Source organism: Vespula pensylvanica, chromosome 20 (genome assembly GCF_014466175.1).
Source record: "Vespula pensylvanica isolate Volc-1 chromosome 20, ASM1446617v1, whole genome shotgun sequence".
Lineage (NCBI taxonomy): Eukaryota > Metazoa > Arthropoda > Insecta > Hymenoptera > Vespidae > Vespula > Vespula pensylvanica.
In genome coordinates, this window is record NC_057704.1 from 3399468 (window position 1) to 3408707 (window position 9240).

Consider the following 9240-nt stretch of genomic DNA (forward strand, 5'->3'; position numbering starts at 1 on the left):
CGTTTCACAAAAAATTGCTGGATAAGTTGCAATGAATAGGCAGATGCGTTATCATGGTGCAGTACCCATATTTCCATAAATCTGGTCGTTTCTTTTTCATTACGTCAAACAATTTTCTAAACTGTAATCCTCTTTATTCACCATCTGACATTTTGTAGTGTATTCGCTATAAGTAACTTTTTCTTGGTTGTTTCGACTCTGAAGCGTTTAATTTTGTCGTTGCTCTTCGGGCATTTTCCACAGCAAAGACTGAGCTTTTGCTTAGAAAACCATAAATTCATAATTCACGTCCAGTAATAACCTTTCTGAACATTTCCAACTTGTTCCAAATTGTTCCAAGTTTCCATCCGATAATTCTTTAATTTATCTATCAGGAGCCGTGGACCGAATTTTGCTACATGACTCATATTCAAATCTTGACTAATAATTTCTGAAATAACTGTTTTTGGAATTCCAAGGTCTTCTTCTATCACTTGAACAATTAAAAGATGATTCCGATTAATTAAAACTCAAACTTATTCCACATTTTTAGGTGTTTTAGGCATTACGGAACTACCAGAAGAAGGGTTGCTTTCAACCGATGTACTTCCACTTTCAAATCGCTTAAACCACTCCTTAATCTGTGTATCACTCATGGATTCATCGCCATATATTTTATGAATCTTGTAGATGGTTTCAGAACACGAACAGCCGAGTTTTTGACAAAATTAATAAATATTATTTGTTCGTTGCGAACAATCATCATGAAATGGGGGTGCATGAACGTTTACTCAACAACATACGCTATTATATCCTGCAAATTAATAGGAGAACGCGATTTCTTTAAAAGATCCCATTCAACTCGTGAAGTAAATGCGCGATGAAGAATGCTTTGTGACAGAAAATTATAACAATGTATTTTGAAGAAAAAAAATACACTTGTTGCGATTTGCGTGTTTCGTTAGTTGTATTGGTTACCTCAGAAGGAGGGATAACTAGCAATACTCGGTTGCCTTACTATTGAACTCTTCTTGTCGACTGACTGATGATTTCTCTGGAATTATCCGCGAAGGCAATATTAAATTAGGAAAGGGAAATGGAAAGGGAGGAGTTTAGGTAAAAAGTGCATGGAAAGGAAAAGCAAGAACGTTATTGGTCGTAGACGTGTGAAGATAGGTCGTTTGAAATGTTTGAACAATCTTTTGTGTGGTCCTTTATCCTAACGACCCTATGAACTCCTAAGTGTTACATTGATCTTTGAAGGGTATCCCCAAAGAAACCCACTGCTCCTTTTTTCAGCCTACTTTCACCGTTGATTTATTGTACGGCGCAGCATATTGTTAATGATCACCTAGTTGACAAAAACTACCTGAGCGCTGACAAAAGTAGCGATGTGTTCTTTGTCCATACATTTTCTTAGCGATTGTCCAATGAATTCAGTCCGACAAATATTCGAAGTAATGATATCTGGAATGATCCTTAGGAGAAAATACAGGGAATTGTTAAAGTTGCGCACATGATATAAGAGTGAAATTTTTATCGAATTCTTAAAGGAATTACGATCAAGGACTATATTACTACAATATTACGTAAATCAAGCTTCTCGTTCTATAGTCCTCTGTCTCTTTCTTTGTGTAACTATCTTTACGTTCTTACTTCTTTGTATCTTACGTTCAAGAGAAACAATTTATAAATATTTATCTCACTCACTCTTCTCCTATTTTAAGTATATATCTCTTTCTCTTCTTATATTATATCTCGCTCAAAATAACATTCTATTTCTCTCTTTCGCATAAGGAAGACGAAGAGGAAAATAAAAACACGCAGCTTATACTCTTTCCGATCTTACGTCTTTCATGTTATGAAATTCATCATATTCATTATTTTTTTCCTCTCACTTCTATTTCACCTTTTAACGTCTTATATTATCAACAATTTACCTATCTTGTATTACATTTAAATAACTTGATAAGCTTGACTAAGTTTGATATTTTTCTTAAAACCATTTAGTTATTAATTTTTTTTTTAATTAGACAAAACTGATACATTTTTATATTTATTAAATGTAAATATATTCCAATGTGTTATTTTTACTTTATTGAAAGTAGTTATCATAGAAATATCGCTTTTTATCTTTAATAAAGTAAACAAGAAATTAAGAAAAAGATCTCTTCGCAAATGATCACGATATGCACTATAAATATATAAAATGAATTATGTCGCGAAACAAACTTCGAAAGCAAATAGTGCATCTGAATTCGTGTGATTGAAAAAGTTCAAAGTATATACACAAAATTAACAAAACAAAACTATCGAGCGTTTATTCCTTATACGCGTCTTACCAAGAGTATAAACAAAAGATACGAACCTTTCTTATTTCATTATTTCTGTTGACAACGTTTTATTTTAACACAGACTGTTACAAAAAAATTGAACCGACTTTCTATATCAAAGAAAAGATTACCTTATTGTTTTAGTCACGTATCTTTTTCTACATTGTATGGAGAAAAAAATTTCTATATACGATTTTTTATACTTTTGTTATATTCCACTCAATGTCACCCTCCTTTTGTTACTACTATCACTTTTCTTATGACTAATACTATTACCATTATTATATTATTATTATTATCGTTATTACTATTATTATTATTACTATTATTATTATTATTATTATTATTATTATTATTATTATTATTATTATTATTATTATTACTATTATTATTATTACTATTATCATTAGTATTGTTATTACTGTATTACACATCGCTGTAAAATTGTTAAATCTAAATATTTCCTCAATACTGCAAGACTCCTTTACTACCGCCTCTTTGCACTTTTGTCATCAAAGGATGCTTTCTACTCAATTTTCCAAAAACCCACAAAAGATACATTTCTATTTCCGTTATAATTAAATTACTATTATAAGAAATTACTTCAAATTCTACTCTTGATTACATTATCTTTTCAATGATTACCTATAGATACATAATAAAACACACATCTCAACATATTAATCCCCGATATAATCATTATATTCGAACTCATTCTGGTTACTCTTGAACTGTAACATTTACAACAATAAAATTACATATATATATATATATATATATATATATATATATATATATATATATATTACACATATTTTATTTGAATGCATTTTTATGATATTTATAGACGCTATATTATAAATATTTATTTAATTATTAAGAATGTTAAATTGATGTTATGTTGATTTTCGATAAATCACATGAGATCAATTCAGAAATATGTTCAGAAATATAAAATCAAAAATATGTATGAGAAGTATACTTTTAACGATATGAAAATGAAACATTATGGAAGTCATGTAAATTAATTAAATGGTAGATTATAATATATGAATAGATGTACTTATATATATATGAGAACATATTAGAAAAACATAACTAAAGAATTTAAATTAACATAACGTATATCGTAAGAGATCATTCACTAACTATGTCTTTATAATTTTCGCGCATTATACCAAAATTTTTGAAAACTCGAGTTCTTCCGTAACTATTCGTAAAAGGCACACGATTCAATATATCTTACAATGTATCGTGTAACTATACATATTAATATAATGATAATTAAAAATTAATTCTTATGAGATAAATACGTGTATCCTAAATTAAATATATATTATTACGTTAAGTCATGATCGAAGAAAAATAATATTTCGATTAATTCTATACAACTTAATATAGATATTAAGAAATTGTTATATATATATATATATATATATATATATATATATATATATATATAAACATATTTACATGTAATTTAAATGTAGGTCTTCGTAGCTCAGATGGTAGAGCATTCGTTTGGAAAGTGAAAGGTCCCAGGTTCGATTCCCGGTCGAGGAACTAAAAGATTTCAAAAATTTTCTTGCAGACAATTCTATCTCTGAGCGAGAAAGGATTTTTTGAGATCTGCATGTTATCTAATTTCTCCTCGTTTAATCTAATCTTTATGTTTTCTCTCTATCTAACTTTATCTATTGTAAAATAATCTCTCTTTCATCCTGTAATAGTTGTGTTTGTTTTTAACTATAGTAAAAATATTTACTAAATAACACTACTCGCTAACCTCGCATTGTAAATACACTGTTTATTTATTACGTGTGTTTAATTGCATGAAAAATGTGTAAAATCTTATCAAAATTTAATATATTTTCTTAGATATATATCTTAGATAAGAAAACAGCTATACACACAAAAGGAAGTGGTGGAGTAAAAACCTTTAGTCTTCTGACAATGTGTGACGGACTCCCTTCACCCATTTATTGGCCACATGTGCAATATTCGTATTATTTCTTTCTAGTTTCTTTGTTCAAAGTGTACTATATATACACTGCAAAGAGACCGAGTGCTTTTAACGAAAATGTCAGAATTGAATTAATTCTTTCACCTCGTAATTATTTCATAATTAATAAGTTGAATATAAGAAATAGGTAGAGCTTGTATCCATAGAAAGATTTGAGTTGGAAGTTCCTCGGTAGCTCAGATGGTTAGAGCATTCGCCCGAAAATATTTGAAAATTAAGCGAAGACCTAATTTTTTTTCCTATCTGCTCTCTTTTAATTTCTAAGATATTTCTTACGAAACATTCAAATTTACAATACTGCATCATTTAATAAAATATATCGGTACTTTTAAACATATCTTATTCTTTATCCTATATACATATACATATATATATAAATACAAAACGTTTGTTTTGCATATCCCGTAATAATTAAAAATCCACTGGATGGATGTTGTATTATAGTATAAAGAGAATATATATAAGAAATAGTATAAAGAGAATAAGTACGAGAGGGCGTTTAATTGCGTTCCTTACGCCAAGCTAGGGATAGTGATCAATTTGCATGGAGAATCTAACACCTTTCTTTCTAATCATCAAAATTGTAGACCCACAAGTGCAGTTCCTGCAATAAATAAGAGAACGCGATTTCTTTAAAGGATCCCCTGGATCCTCCTTTAAAGGAGCTCGCGAGCTAGATGCACGATAAACAATTCTACGCAAATGGAAATGATAACAATGTAATTTAAAGAAAATAAATGCAGTTATTGTGATATGCGTGTTTCATTAGCCGTACTGACTATCTCGAAAAGAGGGATGCCCAGTGTCGTTAGCAAGAAACGAAGGTCTTGATTTTAATACGAAAAATATCGATTTAGTACGATAGTATATCGATTACACTTTTCTAGACAATTCCCATTAAAACATGGCCAGTGATGTTGGTAAAAATCAGTTATCTTACTGTTGAATACAAACGCTTCATATTAACTAACTGATGATTTTTCTCGAATTATTCGCAAAGGCAATATTGAATTAGGAAAAGAAAATGGAAAAGAAGGAGTTTAAGTAAAAAATGCATGGGGAATAAAAGGGAAAGCAAGATCCTTATTGATCATGTGAGGATAGGTCGTTCAAAATGTTTAAACAATATTTCGCGTGGTCTTTTGCGTAATGATTCTACGAGCTCCTGAATTTTACAATCCTGAATTTTGCTTTGAAATCTCAAAAATACCTACAGCTCCTTTTGTTTGCTTTCATCGTTGATTCATTGCACTGCTCAACATATTGTTAAAAACTATCAGCTTGACAAAAAATTCTTAAATCCGCATAAAAGTAACAATATGTTCTTTATCCACGAGTTTTCTTAGCAATTTTTTAGCAATAAATTCCCAAAGGCAGATATTTTCAATAATGATGTATTTCTCTTAGAAAAAAGCACTCTAAATTGAGTGCATTCTTATTAGAATTACACGATTTCCGCATCTTATACAATCATATCCCGTACAATCTTATAAAATTGTTCCATTATCCACCATCAACTGTGCCCGGTAATAGTTAAGAGTTCTGCTTACAAATTTCAATATCAAATTAAAATCGACGGAAAATTTCCTAAAAAATTATCAGAATACAGGAGACTATTGTACTATATCTTGCATGCGTAATAATTAATGCCCTATGAAAAAGGAGATATTGGAGTAAAGATGTGTGATCGACAAGTGATCTTCAAAGAGTCGATAATATTATAGATTTTGAAGTCTTCTTCGAGAATCTTGTTTCGTAATTGCAAATTTGGGAAAAATGAAAAACAAATAATTGAGATAGCAATTTTGTTCAATTGTAAGTCTCATAACAGAGGTTGAAATTCTGGAACTTACAGCTTAACGCAGGTCGAAATGAAATGTTATATACAATATGCCTGTACGTATGAGTATATTTACGATTTACGTGAAACAATATTCTTATAATTCTAATAATAATGAGAGTAATATCTAAGAATAATAGCAATATAATATAATAATAAAAATATATAAAAAATAAAATGATAAATAATATAAATAAAATGTTAAAATCAAATAATGACAATAAAAATAATAATAATAATAATAATAATAATAATAATAATAATAATAATAATAATAATAATAATAATAATAATAATAATAATATTGATGATGATGAAGATGATTAAGTAGTGAAAATAGAGAGTAAGTAGTGAGTAGTAACAAGAGATAGGACTACAAAAAATTGGAGTTCCAAAAATATCAACCAATCTAATACGAACTTTCAGTACATTAACCTTAGTATTGACTTTAACGACATGTAAAACTAATATAAGACGTATCGGTTAGAATCGAAGTCAGTCGTGATTAGTAAAAGCAAGCAAATATAACTTCTATTAATAATTGCATATTTTATATCTATCTGATAGATATATATTATAATATCTGATAGATATATATTATAATATCTATCAATTATTTTATAATAAAGTTCGTACAAATTATAAGAAGTGATATATCAAATGGAAAGACAAATACCCGCTATGAATATTTCATGGCTGTATTGCTTGTTATAAAATATATATAGATGACATAAATATAATTGGAAAGATGTAATCACTCTTCCTGCAGTTAGAAAACCGCAGTGCTAATTATGTTCATTTACCAATAGTCTGATACTAAGAAGAGTAAGAAGAGCATGGCTATATGAAAAATTTCAATAAAATAATTATGAATAAAAGAAGTAGAAGAGGTAGTGAAGAAACATTCGAGTAATTCTCGAACACACCAAGGAGAAAAAAGTAAACAAATTAAACATAAGAGAGAATATCTAATAAATAAAAAGTAAAGAGGTAAGTGAATAAATAAACCATTCTACTGAAAGGTGTTAACACTGAACTCTCTGAAGAAAAAAACGATAGAACCATAAGTATTCCTAATAAATATGGAGATCTAATAACCAAATCTCTTCGACATCTTATACTGATAAAGTTCAGATGAATATTATACTGATGGATTCAGGATCTATAGATTATCAACCATATTGAGTATTTCAACACGAATAGCAATAACAGCTGGAAATAGTGAAAAACCTGATGAAAATCAACATCATCAAAGAAAATTAATCACAATTCCGCAATTCAATGATATTTGTTAAGAAAAAAACGAGCAAAATATACTACAGAATGGCAGAAAATCATAAAACTGTTAAACAACAATATCCTTAGGAAGGAGTAAAGGAAGTATTCTACTACTGTAGCGGATATTATCAAGTAGGCATGGTTTGTAAATATAATTGTAAAAGTCTTTTACCATATGTAGACCACTAGAATGTCATTCGAGTATGGTAGTGTAACATATATAGTGTTTCTATGATAGTTCAAAAAGATAAATTGCGATAACTAGCTACAACGGTATATTTGGACATACCATTATCTCATCAAAAATTGTCGAAGAACGAGTAGTTAATTTTTTACGACGTTCACTCTGTTACACCATTTTCCACATTATTGATGGTCCATTGAGCTTGTAATAAGTACATATCCAAATCGTCACCATATAGATTATTTGTTGTTGGTGTACAACTTGACAAAAATCAATGTAGTCTCTCTTCTTGTCTCTTTATTCTCAGAGTAGCAGTTGCAAACTTCTCACGACATGTATCCATTTATAGATGTTCTCTCTCACGAATAATTCGTTTAAGCGGACCCTAATGTTAGATAAACTTTCTTAAAAATATTATGCAGGTAGTATGACAAATTACTTGGTTATAGAATACTTGCTATACATTAAGGCAATTATATATCTCATGGTATTTTTGTTCTAAATGATTTCAGATGACTCAAATGTATAACAGTACCCTCTAGCTTTTCTAAAGAATATAGCTATCCTGACTGTTTACTTACCGATATTTCATAATATAATATTTTGTGCATCAATATTAGCATCCTTCATTATTGCTGCTACAGTCTTATCAATTCAAACGTGACGTAAATTCTTGCAAAAAATAATCATTTTACTACTATTGTATAGTATTGTATAATATTTTCGACAACTATTTCAAAACATGAATCTTCAGGAACATAACATCCTACGACATTCCATTACACGATATACTTCGGATTTATACATTGTAGACCACTTAAAGGTAGTTTTTTCTAGTTTTGCTCTAATGTTTAAAATTTATTCTCCAATCCTTGAATCCCAGTTCTTAAAAATCATTACTGAAACAGTTAAATTAATCAATAAAGAACAGTGAATTCTCTGCCGAACTCTTAAGGAAATTACAACTGAGAAAGTCAGAGATTGAATTTTCATTATTCTATCATATAGATGAATTCACTTAAGTTCTACCAATCAACGACATCCATAGACGCATATTTCTTTTTAATAAAAACTATTTAAAATTTATAGTCCGTTTTAAATCGTCAAATTAATATCAATAAAATAAATCGGAAATTGTTCCAACGTTCAAACGGTTGCCATTGCCTATAATTAACACGAGTCATTAATTTAATTAATTTTTTTTTATTTTCTTACTAAGATCTGAAAGGAACGATCTATGATATTTATTATATTCTATGATATTTATTTTGTCTTTATTACACAGATCAAAAGACTTCTATTTATTTCATTACAGTAGAAATGTTATATTTTGAAATGATATGGAATGCACTTAAAAGGAAAAATAGAAATGTTTATGAAACAAATGATTGCAAATGCATTATATAGTACCTCCTTCTTTTAAATATTAATGGAAGAAGTTACCGATAACATCGAATTGAAATATACAATTAGTTAACAAAAATTAGTGTATATGCAGAAGAAAAAGAGTAAATATACCGTCTAGGCAATTACAAGATTAAAAGATTGTAATATCTAGTTAGAATTATTTTTTGACACATTGTATGAAATATTGGTTCCAATT

The 9240-nt window shown here is 28.7% G+C and overlaps 1 long non-coding RNA gene across 1 annotated transcript in view; it reads right to left on the reverse strand.

The window, feature by feature from the left end:
• Window positions 1–7660: 7660 nt before the first annotated feature.
• The window catches only part of LOC122635960, a 2363-nt gene continuing 783 nt past the window's right edge, over window positions 7661–9240 (reverse strand). Inside the window, exons 2-3 of the long non-coding RNA XR_006328816.1 lie at window positions 8219–8536; window positions 7661–8022 (exon numbers count right to left, since the gene is read on the reverse strand). This is a non-coding gene — a long non-coding RNA (uncharacterized LOC122635960). The remainder of the gene's footprint in view (window positions 8023–8218; window positions 8537–9240) is intronic.